This window comes from Ursus americanus, chromosome 11 (assembly GCF_024610735.1).
Source record: "Ursus americanus isolate L20-20 chromosome 11, mUrsAme1.1.p, whole genome shotgun sequence".
Classification (NCBI taxonomy): domain Eukaryota; kingdom Metazoa; phylum Chordata; class Mammalia; order Carnivora; family Ursidae; genus Ursus; species Ursus americanus.
In genome coordinates, this window is record NC_142137.1 from 27078145 (window position 1) to 27094420 (window position 16276).

General features: G+C 35.9%; 1 protein-coding gene across 4 annotated transcripts in view; it reads right to left on the bottom strand.

The window, feature by feature from the left end:
- WASF1 (WASP family member 1) overlaps positions 1-16276 on the bottom strand; it is a 67227-nt gene that overhangs the window by 38427 nt on the left and 12524 nt on the right. For 2 of the 4 annotated variants that reach the window (XM_087865378.1, XM_045798463.2), the window contains exon 2: positions 14159-14259. The exons of the other annotated variants lie outside the window; for them this stretch is intronic. The gene's annotated coding sequence lies outside the window, so the exon portion shown is untranslated. The remainder of the gene's footprint in view (positions 1-14158; positions 14260-16276) is intronic. 4 annotated transcript variants of the gene reach the window in all.

The following is a 16276-nucleotide window of genomic DNA, read 5'->3' on the forward strand; positions in this document are numbered from 1 at the left end:
AGAAAAACCTCCTAGAACTAATAAGCAATTATAGCAAGGTCCCAGGATACAAGGTTAATACACAAGACTCAAATTGTTTTTCTATATACCAAAAATAAGCAATTAAAATTTGAAATTAAAAGCACACTGACATTAGCCCTCAAAACCCCAAAATACTTAGGTATAATTCTAACAAAATACACATAAGATCTGTAGGAGGAAAACTACAAAGTTCTGATTTAAAAAAATCAAAGAACTAAATAAATGGAGAAAAATTTCCTGCTCATGGATAGGAAGACTCAATGCTGTCAAATGTCAGTTCTTCCCAACTTGATCTATAGATTTCAGTGCAATCCTAATCAAAATCTTAGCACCTTATTTAATGGCTATTGACAAATCGATTTTAAAGGTTACAGAGAAAGGCAAAAAAACCAGAATAGCCAATGCAATATTGAAAGAGAACAAAGTTAGAGGACTGATATATCTGACTTCAAAATTTACTGTAAAGCTACAGTAATCAAGACAGTGTGGTACTGACGAAAGAACAGACAAACAGATCAGTGGAACAAAGAACCCAGAAATAGACTCACATAAATATATGATCTTTAACAAAGGAGTAGAAGCAATACAATAGAGCAAAGATAGTCTTTTCACTAAATGGAACATCCACATGAAAAAAAAATCTAAACACAGACCTTTTTTTTTTTTTTTTTAAAGATTTTATTTATTTGAGAGCGAGAGAGACAAAGATAGCGAGAGAGCATAAGCCAGGACATGAGGCAGAAGTGGGCTCAGCAGGGAGCCCAATTTGGGGCTTGATCCCAGGACCCTGGGATCATGACCTGACCCAAAGGCAAACACTTAACCGACTGAGCCACCCAGGTGCCCCTAGACACAGACCTTATACCCTTCACAAAAATTAACTCGAAATGGATTGCAGACTTAAATGTAAAACGCAAAACCATAAAACTCCTAGAAGATAACACAGAAGAAAATCTAGAGGCCTGGAATTTGGCAATAACTTTTTAGATATAACACCAGATCCATAAAAAACAATAAGCTAGACGGTACAAAATTAAAAACTTCTGCTCTGTGAAAGACACTGTCAAGAAAATGAGAAGACAAGCCATAGACTGGGAGAAAATATTCACAAAACACTGAAAAAGGACAGTTATCCAAAATACACAGAGAACTCTTAAAACTCAACAGTAAGAAAACTAACAACTTAGTTAAAAACTGGGCAAAAGACCTAAACAGTTTGCTAAAAAAAAAGATACATAGATGGCAAATAAACATATACAAAGATGCAAAACATCGTAAGTCATTAGAGAACTGCAAATTAAAATGAGCTACTACTACATAACTATTAGAACAGCCAAAATCTGAAACAATGACAAAATCCAAAATTCAAATGCTGACAAGAATGTGGAACAACAGGAAATCCCATTGCTGGTGAGGATGCACACTGGTACAGCCACTTTGGGTGACAGTTTGGCAGTTTCTTACAAAACTAAACAAACTCTGACCATATAATCTAGCAATCACACCCCATGAGTTGAAACTTTATGTTCACACAAAAACCTGCACATAGATGTTTATAGCAGCTTTATTCGTAATTGCAAAACTTGGAAGCAACCAAAATGTCCTTCAACAGGTGAGTGGATAAATAGTGTTTGGTATATCCAAACAATGGAATATTAATGCTAAAAAGAAATGAGCTAACAAGCCATGAAAAGATACGGAGGTATCCTAAATGCATATTACTAAGAGAAAGAAGCCAATCTGAAAAGGCTGCATAATGTATGATTTCAACTATACGATGTTTTGAAAAAGGAAAAGCTATGGAGACAGTAAAAAATCAGCGGTTGTCAGGGGTTAGGGAGGAAGGGAGAGGTGAATAGGCCCAGCACAGAGGATTTTTAGGGCATTCTCTAGGATACTAAAATGGTGGACACATTATCATACATTTGTCAAAATCTACAGAATATGTAACACCAAGAGTGAAACTTAAAGTAAATTATGGACTTTGAGTGATAACAACATGTCAGCATAGGTTCATTGATTGTAACAAATGTACCACTGGGGTGCAGGATGTGGGGATGTTGATAGTGGGGAGTAGGTACATGTGTGACCTGAAGATGAATGTGGGAATTCTCTGTACTTTGTGCTCAATTTTGCTGTGAACCTAAAACTGTTCTAAAAAATAAAGTCTATTTAAGTCATAAAAAATGTGAATGTATATAATGTCAAGGAACTGTACACTTTCAAAATGGTTAAAATGATAAATTTTGTTATGTATATTTACCATTTTCAAAAGTCGTAAGAGGGTCCTAGCAATATTAGGAACCAAGAAGATATTTTATTTAGATGTCTGTCTCCTCTCCATCTCTTCTTACTCAACTACTGTTTTAGTCCATCTGAGCTGCTGTAACAGAATACCATATACTGGATGGCTTATAAACAACAGAAATTTATTTCTCACAGTTCTGGAGGCTGTGAAGTCCAATATCAAAGGAGATCAAAGCTGTCCAAAATCAAGATGTCTGATGAGAGCCCCCTTCCTAATCTATAGATGGCTGTATTCTTACTGTGTCTTCACATGATGGAAAGAGCAAGGGAGGTTTTATTTATTTTTTTTATTTTATTTTTTTATTTTATTTTATTTTTTTTTATTTATTTTTTTTAAATCATCATTTAAGTCTCCTTTAAGGCAATATTTTTTTTTAACTACTTCCTTCTGGCTTAGACCTTCTAATAGCATTGCTCATTCAAAGTGTCGTCCTAAAACCAGTATCAGTAGCATTAACACCACCTAGGAACTCGCAAGAACTACAGAATTTTAGTCCCACCCTGGAGCTTCTGATCAGAATCTGCTTTTTAACAAGACCCCCAGGTCATTAGGATGCATGATAAAGTCTGAGTACAGTATTCTAGAAGACTTAGCACCCCTCTACTTCCTCTTGTAGGTTACTCACAAGGGGCATGAATTCTAGAAATAAAGGGAGCAAGGTACAAATGTCAAATGACTAGGCCAAGATTTTATCAAAGGAAAAGGAATAGGGATGGAGAAATGCAAAATTAGATATAAGGGGTATATTGGGGCATGGTTGGGAAAAGAGAAACATTCATGAGAAAAATAGGTGATATACCAAGCCAAGCTGCTTATTTGGTCATTTTTACAATCTACCACAGACCTACATATTGGGTATTATGTTAAGGTCTTTTAGGGAAATAAAACTCTTACTTTGTTCCAGGAATTTTGCTAAATGCTATATACATGTATGTTTTAATATATTTAATCATTACATTAAATCATTACAAAAAGTCCTTAGGGGAGAGATAGGCTATTCCTACTTTACATGATGGGAAATTGAAGTTTAGAAAGCTAGTAACTAGCCCAAAATACTATTACTTATACACAGCTGAATCAAAATTAGAAATCAGGTATTATCTAGTTCAATGTTTTTTCCCACTGTATCATCCTATGCTGTCTGGAAATTGATTATAAGATCCTAGTGGTCCTATAACACACTCTTTCCTGGCACACCACTCTTTTCCACTGTACGGCCTTTGTATGCACTGTTTCCCCTTAGCATTTCTGGCTCCTTTTCATTTCTCAAGGCTCAGAAAGGCCTTTCCTAATTCCTCTTAAATAGATCCCCTTGTTATCCTATTATAGTCTCCTATTTATTTTCTTCATAGCATGTTTTCAACTTATAAATATATATTTACTTCTTTATTTGGTATATCTTTCCCACTAAGCTATAAATTCCCTGAGAGTAGAAACTATGTTTCATTCATTACTGTTCCAGTACTTAGCATACTGCTTGCTACATAGAAGTATTCAATAAGTATTTTAAAAATAAGCAATGTTTCCTTTCTGTACGGCACCATATTGGTTTATTCTCCAAGCAGATAGTGAAAGAGGAAGGGACAAAACTAAATCCACCACAGGGAATTAAAGTGAAAAGGTCCCAAGGTCAACACCCAACACGAAATAAAAATTTATTACCTAAAAATAAGCACCTGTTACCATCACCTAAATTATTAATTGACAAATAAAACCTAGTTCCTATGTGCCTGGAGTACCTAGGATAAGCATTTTGCTACTTAGAAACACAGGGATAACCATATCATTGCTAGTGTGACTCTGTGACTTCACACTCGGCTTTCTTTCCACTTTTCCTATTTCACTGTAATAGCATTTACCAGGTTAAATACCACGTTGCTGAAACACACAGAAATGAAACTTATATACTAATTCCCAAACACAGCATAGTGTAGTTCCAAAGACAGGATTACAATGTTTCCGGCATAAAAGCAGTAACTGTGTTGAAACAGATTTTTAAATAATGGTTGTTTTCAGGCAGTTGAAAAGAGGGAATTTCTAAGGTCAGTTATTTTAAAGGGGAATAACATGTCTGTATGGCATGTAAATTAGTATAATGAACTAAATTTAAGTAGGTCACTAACTTAAAAAAATTATCAAATAGTAGCATCGAAAGGAGTGTTCCAAATATATTCAGACACAACAAACCTGTCCTTTAATTTTGTGAAATAACATTTACTGCTGCTGGTTACATAATCAATATGTTTCCTGAAGGAAATCTGGGAAATATTCACATACATAAAACTAAAAATCATCTCAAATCCCAGCAACTAGAGAACAGTTAACATCTTATTCAACAAATAACTATATTTCAGATTGACTACAGTATTATGTAGATACACTCTTAGAGAATCTAATTCTCTCTATATATTCTGTGCCTATTCATTTACAGATTTTTGTTCATGCCATTCTCTCCTCAACGAATGAACCCAAACTTAATCTACTCACCTTTAAGACTGACAGCTATCTAACATCTCTGAGCATGTGTTTTACCACAAGATTTTTGTGGGATTTACAGGCTTCCAGTTATGGATGAATAAATCATGGGATTAGGGAATACAGTCAGTGACACTGTAATAACATTGTATGGTGACAGATGGTAGCTACATTTGTGGTGAGCTTAACATACAGAGTTGCTGAATTGCTATGTTGTTCACCTGAAACTAACGTAACATGGTGTGTCTACTCTACTTCAATTAAAATAATAATAATAATACACATTAAGAGCCTAGTACAGTAGGTGCTATACAAATGATAGTCACTGTTATAGCTAAATGTCACCTCTTTGGTGGAAGTTCCACAGATTATTTCAGTCCTTACACTATCTGTATGTCACTTACGTTATGGTACCTCATCATGAGCCAACATATGTCTTATCTCCTTAGTTATTAGGATCTGAGATACTCTGAGCAGTTCCCAGGTCTTCCACATTTTTAGTGTATATAGAAACTTAGGATCAATTCAATAATATTTTTTCAAACTATTACCTGCAAATCATTAAGCTGAGAGACAAACAGATGAGGAATAAGTCTCAACTTCTGCCCTCATATAGCTTATAATCTTGTAGTGCGAAAAGAGACATTATTTAGTGTAAAAGACTCTAGGTCTACAAACTGGTTTTTTTGAAACCCTTGGGGATTAATGTGTTCAGAATTTAGAATTTCTAAAATTTTAGAAAGGTAATACAATATATATACTCATATTAAATAACCACTCAGCAAGGTCTAGGTTAGTACCATATGATCAAACTTTATTATTTATACAGTAAAATGTATGAGCATTTATATTAAGTGGTATAAATGAAGACTACAAATAGCCTCACATCAGGTAAGGTTTTAACGCTGCATGTTTCCAGCTGCTGCTATAAAAAATTACCACAATCCCCCTGAGCTAAAGCCAAGATGTCTGCAGGGCTGGGTTCTTTCTAGAAAATCTATGAGAGAATCTGTTCTTTGCCTTTAACGGTCTCTAAAGGCTGTCAGCGTTCCTTGGCTCCTGGCCTTCTTTCATCTTCAGAGCCAGTTATCTCATCACACTGACCTCTGCTTCTGCCATCCCATCTCCTTCTCTGACTCTCTCGCCTCTCTCTTTTCCTCATATGGACCCCTGTGATTATATTGAGCCTGTCCCGATAATCCAGGCTAATCTCCCCATTTTAAGATCCTTAATTTAATCACCTCTGCAAATCCCTTTTGCTAAGTAAGGCAACATAGTCACGAGTTCCAGGGATTAGGACGTAGACATCTTTGAGGGTGCATTATTCTGCACATCACAGATACCAAATACATTTAAAAAAACAAACAAACAAACAAAAAACCACACTCCCAGCCTTCAGAGTCTTTTGGACTTCAAAATACAGATAAGGAATTTGGGGCCTGTATAATCCAAGGTAGTGTAAGGGCAGTGATATAAGAAAAGCACAGGATAACTGTAGAAACATAAAGGATGGAGAGACAACCACCATTAACAGCTTCATGAAATAGACAGCATTTGATGAGAGCCTTCAAAGATGCAACAGACCGTGATAGTGAACACAGGTAAACCCTACAAAAGGTAATTTTCAGACATAGTTGCTCCCAAAACTTTTTAGGTATATAAAGCAGCAACAGCAAATTCAGAGACAGGAAACTACCCTTGAAAAATGCAGGGGTGAGAGGTGCTGAACCCCTGTACTGTCGAAAATCCACATGTAACCCTTAACTACCCCAAACTTAACCACAAATAGTCTGTTACTGACCAAATGCCTTACCAATAACATAGTCAATTTACACATATTTTGTATGTTATATGCGTTACATACTGTATTCTTACAATAAAGCTACAGAAAAAAAATTTAAAAAATCATCAGGAAGAGAAAATATATTTACAGTACTTTACTGTAAAAAAATACACATATAAGTGGACTTGTGCAGTTCAAATCCGTGCTGTTCAAGAGTAACCCGCATAGAACATACTGGAGGAACAAAGAGAATTGCAGTTTGACTGAACTATATCAAGTAAAAAAAAGAGTAAAGAAAGTTGAAGGACAGATACAATAGGCTATGTTGCTTGTCAGGATGAAGAATTTGTCCTTAATCCTAGAGAAAGTGAGTAGTTAGGTAGAAATAGTTTGAACAGAGAAATGACATGATGTGATTGGTGTTACACTGGAGAAAGATTAACTTGGCAGGATTGATTCAAACTGGAAAAGGGAGAAAAGTAGCAGACCAGTGACTAATCTAAAGTCATAAGTATCTTAAGTAGGGTAGTTGAGAAGTAGAATGATGTCAAGATAACTAAAATTCATAAGACATTTTCATCAACATGATTTTTTTAAAAGATTTTATTTATTTATTTGACAGAGAGAGACAGCCTGCGAGAGAGGGAACACAAGCAGGGGGAGTGGGAGAGGAAGAAGCAGGCTCCCAGCTGTGGAGCCTGACGTGGGGCTCGATCCCAGGACTCCAGGATCACGCCCTGAGCCAAAGGCAGATTCTTAACGGCTGAGCCACCCAGGCGCCCCTTAACATGATTTTTAATAAAAGTAGCTACCAATTATAGTGGTGCATGTCAGGTACTATTCTAAGTGCTTTCTATCTCACAAAAGAGTACGAAAGAATTTAACTCCACTTTATAGATGAGAAGATTAATGCACAGAAAGTGTAAGCAATCCTACAGTGAGTAAGTAGCATGGCTAGGATTTCAATCAGGTGGATACGACTTCATATTCATATTCATATTCACTAAAGGAATATGAGCCCGAAATGACATGTTAATCTGAAAGCTGGATAAATTAATTTGTGAAAAACTCACCATTCTACCTGACAATAAACCATAATAAGTTAAAAATGTATACTATAAACTATAAAACAAACACTAAAATACCACAAGGAGTTATAACTATTAAGCCAACAAAGGAGACAAAATGGAATCAGAAAAAAAAAACCTACTCAATCTAAAAAAAGACAAGCAAGGAGATAAATAGGATTGATGAACAGTCCAGACAGCAAGAAAACAAATAGCAAAATAATAGATTTAAACTCTATCATATCAATAATCATATTAACCATAAATGATCTGAACATGCCAATAAAAAGGTAAAGATTGTGAGACTGGATTTAAAAAAAAGCAAGGCCCATCCATATGCTGCCTATAAGATACCTGCTTTAAATATGAAGAAAACTTTTTAGATAGGTTTAACTTTAACAGATAGGTTAAAAGTAAAAGAATGGAAGACAATGTATCATGCTAATGCTAATGAATAAAAAGTTGGAGCAACTATATTAATATCAGACAAAAAGTCAAAGAATATTACTAGAGAGAAAGAGGATCATTCATAATAATAAAAATCAATTCATCAAAAAGACACAAAAATCTAAAATGTTTATGCAACTTATGATAAATAGCTTTGGGGGCACCTGGCAGCTCAGTCGGTGGAGCATCCAACTTGGTTTCGGCACCCCTTGTGATCTCGGGACGGTGGGATCATGCCCCACATCTAGCTCTGCACTCAGTGTGGAGTCTGCTTGTTCTTCTCCCTCTGCTCCTCCCCCCCCAAATAATTAAATAAATAAAATCATTAAAAAATAATAAAAATAGCTTTAAAGAACAGCAAAAAAAAAACTTAAAGGAAAAATAGAAAGTGCATAGCTATAGTGAGAAATTTCAACATCTCTTTCAATAATTGATAGAACAAGTAGAAAAGAAGAATAGAGAGGCTGAAGAACACCATTAACCAACTTCACCTAATTGAATTGTTATATTTTTTATTTATCTATTTGAGAGAGAGAGAGAGGGAGGGAGTCCAAGAGAAAGAGCACAAGTGGGTGGGAGGGATAGAGAGAGGGAGCCTGAGGCAGGGCTCTATCCCAGGACCCCAGGATCATGACCTGAGCGGAAGGCAGATGCTTAACTGACTGAGCCACCCAGGTGCCCCAACCTATTTGAATTTTATAGAACGTCCTATTTCAAAACAGCAGATACATATTTTTTCAAGTGTACAAGTAACATTTACCAAGACAGACCATATTCTGTGCTATAAAACATATAAGAATAATTTTTAAGGATTCAAGTCCTACAAAGTATGTTTTCTGACCACAGTCGAATTAGAGATCAGTTAACAGAAAGATAACTGGAAAATACAAAAATATTTGGAAACTAGAAAACATATTTCTACATAGTCCCAAGTCAAAGAAGAAATAAAAAGAAAAATTAGAAGTAATTTTGAAATGAAAATGGAAACAATATATCAAAATTTAAAGGAAGGAGCTAAAACAGTGCGGAGAGGGGGAATTTATAGCACTAAAATGTCTGTATTAGCAAAGAAGTCTCAAATGGCCTCAACTACATTCATCTCAAGAAACTAGAAAAAATAAAGCAAATTAACCTCCAAGTAAGCAAAAGAGAGGAAATAATAAAGATGAGAGCAGAAATCAATGGAACAGAAACAGAAAAATAATGGAAGAAAAAAAAATGAAACCACAAGCTGGTTCTTTGAGAACATCAATAAAACTGATAAACCATTAGCCAGACTGATCAGGGAAGAAAAAAAAGATACAAATTGCCAATATCCAGAATGAGTAGTGTGATAACACACTCCTATCTATAGATTTTACAGATATTAAAGAATAGTTAGGGAGGGGCGCCTGACCGGCTCAGTTGAAACAACATGTACCTCTTGATCTCAGGGTCATGAGTTCAAGCCCCACATTGGGCGTAAATTGAGATTACTTAAAAAAATAAATATTTTTTTAAAATATAGTTAGGTAATATTATAAACCACCTATCCTAATAAATTCAACATCTTCAGTGAAATGAATAAATTCCTTGAAAGATACAACTACTCAAGCTCACTCAAGAAGAAATAAATAACTTACATAGCCCATTGAAAAAGGAAAGTAACTAGTGAAGGATTTATACCACTGGAATTCAATACTTATTAGAAAAATAATCCCACATATATATGGTCAATTAATCTTTCACATTAAAAAAAACCTTTGATCTTTACCTCACACCATGTACAAATGGGTTATAGACCTAAATGTAGAATATAAAGTGGTAAAACTTCTTAGAAAAAAACAAAATCCTTGTGACCTTGGGTTAGGTAAGGATTTCTTACATGTAACACCAAAAGTACAATCTAGGGGCACCTGGGTGGCTCAGTCATTAAGTGTCTGCCTTTGGCTCAGGGCGTGATCCCAGAATCCTGGGATCGAGCCCCACATCGGGCTCCTCCTCAGGGAGCCTGCTTCTTCCTCTCCCACTCCCCCTGCCTGTGTTCCCTCTCTCGCTGGCTGTCTCTATCTCTGTCAAATAAATAAATAAAATCTTAAAAAAAAACAAAAAACAAAAAAACTCCAAAAGTATAATCTATAAAATGAAATACTAGTAAACTAGAATCCATCAAAATTAAGAACTTCTGCTCTTTGAAAGATATTAAGAAAATGAAGAAATAATCCACAGGTTGAGAGAAAATATTTGCAAATCACCTATCTGATGAAGTACATGCATGCAGAATTTAAAAACTCTGCAAATTCAATTAGAAAACAAATAACCCAATAAATAAAAAACCAAAGATTTGAACAGATATTTTACAGAAGAAAATACACAAATGGCATTTGAAAAGATGACCAAGATTATTAGTCATTAGGGAAATGCAAATTTAAGCCAAAATGAGATACCACTACAAATCTGTTAAAATCGCTAAAATCAGAATGGTTAGGATATAGAGCAACTGAACTCATAAGTTGCTTATAGAAATATAAAATGGCACAGTTGGGGCACTGTGGGGCTCAGTAGGTTAAGCCTCTGACTTTGGCTCAGGTTGTGATCTCAGGGTCCTTGGATCAGCCTGCACTGGGCTCTGTGCTCAGTAGGGAGTCTGCTTCTCCCTCTGCCTGCCTCTGCCCCTCTCCCTGCCTCGTGCTTGCTTGCTCTCTCTAATACATAAATAAAATTTTTAAAAAAATATCAAATGGAACAATCACGTTGAAAAACGGTTTGGGACTTTCTTATAAAGATAAACAAATGCCTACTATATGACCCAGCCATTCCACTTCCACATATTTACTCAGGAGAAATGAAAGCATATGTCCAAACAATGACTTTTACATGAATGGTCACAGCAGCTGTATTTGTAATAGTCAAAACCTGAAAACAACCCAAATGTCCATCAACAGATGAATGAATAACAAATTGTTATCCACTGGAATTGTGTTCATACAATAAAACAGCATTCAGTAATAAAATGAATTATGGATGAAACGACTTGGGTGAATTTTAAAATCATTATGCTGAGTGAAAGGAGCCAAACAAAAGAGTATATACTATATGATTCCATTCATATAAAGTACTAGAAAATGCAAGGTAACCCATAGTGACAGAAAGTAGATTAATGGTTGCCTAGGGTGGGGGTTGGGGTTGTGGGGTTGGTGAGGTTGGTGGAAGGGGTAGGGAGAGATAGGATACGGAAAATACAAAGGAAGACTAGGAAATTTGGGGGGATTCATTATCTTGTCATGATGGTTTCAAGAAAGCATCCGTAAGTCAAAACTTATCCAATTGTGTAATTTATTGTATGTCAATTATATTTCTTTTTATTTATTTATTTTTTAAATTTTATTTATTTATTCAACAGAGATAGAGACAGCCAGCGAGAGAGGGAACACAAGCAGGGGGAGTGGGAGAGGAAGAAGCAGGCTCATAGCGGAAGAGCCTGATGCGGGGCTCGATCCCAGAACGCCGGGATCACGCCCTGAGCCGAAGGCAGACGCTTAACCGCTGTGCCACCCAGGCGCCCCTCAATTATATTTCAATAAAGCTACCAAAAATCCATTTAATCAAATAGCATTCATAAACTATTTATTCCAATATAGTCAATAATCATATCATGCTATAAAATGCTTATTTTCTACTACCTATAAACAAAAAATAGAAATTTAAACTTTTAATAGTAATATTAGACAACAACTTCAATGTACGAGAGGCTATTGTTTTTCAAAAAATTTTCTGGAAATATGCAAGTGTAAAATCTTAAAGACTAACAGATTAAAACATAGTGCAAATTCAGACAGGCTCAGGCAGATCAGTTAGCTTTGCTATCCTCTATCCACATACAACAGTCTTATTGATTTGAAAATAAATACAGTAATCACCATGGAAAACTGGTAAGTGTACGACATTAACAATTCCCACCCCATCACTAAAAATAATCCACAACTAAAGATGAGTTGGATTACTAGAAATTTGTAATTTGCCTATGTCAAAGTCAAATATTTTTCCACAGAAACCATTTCACGTGGTGGCAAAGTTCCAGACCAGTTCCCAAATCCTATTTAAGTAGTAGGGATTAATTATCCTCTCCTTCTTCTGCATCACTGTTTTTCCATCTACTGGATCACTGCCATCAGCACAGAGACATGCTATAATTTCATCTTTCTTAAAAAAAGATCAAAACCAAAAACAAACCTCTCTTGGTCCCACTTCTCCCTCCAGGAACTTTAACCCCTCTCCCATTTCTCTGTGCTCCTTTATGGTAATATTTCTTGAATGAGTTCCCGGATTCTCTCTTCCAATTCTTACTTAAATCTGTCCCATGCAGGCTTTCGTTTCCAGCATTGTACCAAACCATCTCACCACTATCAGTTATCTGCTCTATCCAGAAACTAATTCTCAGGCCTCTTCTCACTCAGCCTCTTAAATTACATCTGACACAAGTGTTCACTCCTTGAAAATGACTTTTAATCCGGCTTTCAGGAGACCTCAAGTTCCTGGCTTGCCTCCTACCACCTTCTCATCTTCTGTACATCTAAATCTTAGAGTACTTCAGGCAGGGCTTAGTCCTTGGACCTATTTTTTAATTTTTATTTATAATTACTTCATTAGTGATTTCATATTAAATTTCCTTAAAGTGAGAACATCTATACTTAACTTGAAGAATTTATATGCATTACTCTCATTCTCAAAGAGAATCAACTATAGATAAATCTACCATTATTTGGCGATGCAGCTGCAGATGAAAAACAGATTCAAATAGAAACAAAAAGATTAAGTAAAATAAGTGACTTAATTTTCAATAAATCATCACCATCTTTCTTTAGTTTAACTTCAATGACTGATACAGGGAGTTACTTTAAAATTAAAGTTAATGAGTTAACTATTAATGAGTACCAAAACAAGTAACCTAGTATTTAGTCTAGTCATTTTTTAAAATAAAAACCTTTAAATACCACACTAAATATTTCATTTAAAAAATGTCAATCATGGCCTTATCTATAGTCCTCGTCCTGTGGGCTTATAACGTCAACAGTAACATCCTATATTAATATAGACTTGTTTCAAAAGCCTTTTACAACAATCATCTCACTCTACCCTACAAAAGACTCCACAAGGATATTACAATAAATACTGTTTGAACCAGCAGTTTCTGCTCCTAACGTGACCTCTCACATAACAGTAAGACTTTTAATGAGTGAATTTAATGAATTTAAAATTAGTTGGAGAATCATAAATCCATCCCCACTACAAGGAATATATATTAAAATTCATGTTCAACTGATGGCAGGTCATTACTGTCACCTTTCTGTATTTAGTATAACATTACAAAAAAGAAATTTACATTTTCTTTTTAATGTTAATGAATGAAACTAAGTCCTTTATAGACAAATCGGTAAAGAGACATGCTATATTTCACTTACTCCCATGACTAGACAGTGACTAGACAATGAAAATAATGATTTTTATGATGTTAATACTGACCTACTATATATAAGGTACATGGGTGTTGGCTGCCTCTATCACAATGAAAAAGATTTATTTTTACAAGCAAGAAGGAGAATTTTAATTGAGCACTCACTAGTAGTCCATAACTCCTTTCCTCCAAGATTTCCACCTCAGATGACGTGGCATGTACTGCTTGCCAACCCCAATTCGAGGGTTAGAAGCATGTTGATTAGAGCAAGGCTTTTCTAAGTTTACCGCACTTCTCTCGAGGGCTCCATTGTCAGTACTTCCAGACCTGAGAATTGAGGAGTTAGCACCTTCCCTTCTAACTATATGAAGTATCTATGTACAGATCCTTATACAGTTCTACCTCAAAGACCTCCATTTCTGAAATGTTCCTTTTTGATTTAAATATTCTATCCTACCCTTTCAATTCCTCATTATAAAATTTTTGTCCTTACACAGTCCTTGCAATCCTTTCACTCTATTTTCAAAACCATCAACATCCTTTTGGCTTTGCTTCCCCTCCTACCTCACTAGTGTTTCAGATGTCTCTTCAAAGGAAAAGGGCCCCAGACCACAAGACCTTACCTCCTGGTCCCAAAAGAACAGCCGTATTGGAGTTCAACATATGATAGCCTTTCTGACGACACCTTCAGCATTCCTCTTCTGGTTCTCCTTTTAATTCTTACCTTGTAAATATTAAGTCAGGAGTCAACAGTTTTGTTATACCCCATTCCTTCTACACGCTCTTCTTTATAAATCCCATCTATTTTCAAATCTTGAACTATCACCTCGAAATAAGTTATACAAACAACCCTAACATCCCTATAAATATTTAATCCTGTGCTATCAGTCTGCCAGACAACAACACAAGAATGTCCATTAACCCAAATTTAACACATCCAAATTCAAATTCATTTTCCATGACTCCCCAAAATGTACTCATTCTTTAGACTTCTCTATTTCCAGTAACAGCACCAAATCACTTAGAATTTGAAATCACCTTTAAATTAAAGCAAAGTACTAGATTCCTTACTAATCAATTTGCTAATCTTTTGATTGTGTGTGAATTTCTGGTAAAAATAACTGCAAGCTCATCAACGGAACATGATGTAGTCATTTTCATTTAATTCCTTTGATGGTACACTATTTTTACTTTACACATGGCTTGAACTCTGGAACCAATCTCTAACACATATCTCCAGTTTTGTTACCTAACAAGTAAATCAAAATAATTCCATTGTCCCCCTACGTATAGGGAAAGCTTGAGTCAGGAATAAGCATTATGAGAACGGGCAATTAAATTTTGGCTAGTACTGAAAGATTCTGCAGCAGTCTATGCTTAAGGCTTAGTTTGTACTTCATAAAAATTACAACTACACCTTTTCACAGGGTTGTTGTGAGGATTATATTACATATGCCTAGCACTGTGCCTAGCATATAATAAGGGCTCAAAAAAATGGTACTACTGTTATCACTGTGAAGTCAGGAGCAGTACAGCCAAATGAGAAGCCGTTCTGTTTCTCCAGGGGACTGCTTACAGCACACATTTGTTACAGTGTTATTTTAAATCAATCTATGTCCTACATTTTCTAGAGCAATTCTAATTCAGATTATGTACTATAATGGTTCCTTTAAACCTTTTGAAGTTCCAAAAGTTCCAACATTTTATCATCTAAACTTTATCTTTCAGCCTGCCTTTCATTCCAGAAGTTAGCATAAAAATTTTTAGACGGTGTGATGGTAACCATACTTTTGGTTCCAGTCTTTTTTTTTTTTTTAAGATTTTTTAATTTATTTATTTGACAGAGAGAGAGAGAGACAGCCAGCGAGAGAGGGAACACAAGCAGGGCGAGTGGGAGAGGAAGAAGCAGGCTCCCAGCAGAGGAGCCTGACGTGGGGCTCGATCCCAGAACGCCAGGATCACTCCGAGCCGAAGGCAGACGCGTAACGACTGAGCCACCCTGGTGCCCCTGGTTCCCGTCTTATACAACAAAATCAAAACTGCAGAAATACTTAAAAGGTATACTTTAAATAAACACCTGAGGATTCTAGGCAAAGAGGAAGCCCCTGTCTATGCACTAAATTTTTGTAATCTTCTTTTTAAAAAACTATTATATTTCATACCTCGCTTTACTTCATTCAGGTCTTTGCTCCCCTCACTCTCCTAACAACCCTATTTAAAGTAGTGGCTCCTCCTATTACTCTCTATATCTATGCCCTGCTTTATTTTTTTTCATAGCACTTATTGCCACCTATCATTATACCATATTGATATTTGTTTATTGCCTATCTCCCCCACTAGAATGTAAGCCCCACACGAGCAAGGATTTTGTTTTATTCTCCACTGAATACTCAGCAGTTCGCAGAATCTGGCACCTAACAGCTGCTCAATAAATATTAATTAATTAATTAACAGAGAGGCCAAGACCCTCCTATGATGTATAATCTCATTTGGTTTCCTAGAATGCAGTAGATCGGAAGTGACAATTTAGAGGGGGAAGCTACTAGAAGCAGGCATGTAACATTGACAGCCAAATACTAAGAAAGTTCAGGGCCACCTAGGTGACTCAGTTAAGTGTCTGACTTCATCTCAGGTCATGATCTCAGGGTCCTGGATTGAGCCCCCCATGGAGCCCCCAGGTGTGGAGCTCCGCGTAGAGCTCCCATGCTCAGGGGGGAAGTCTGCTTCTCCTTCTCCCTCTG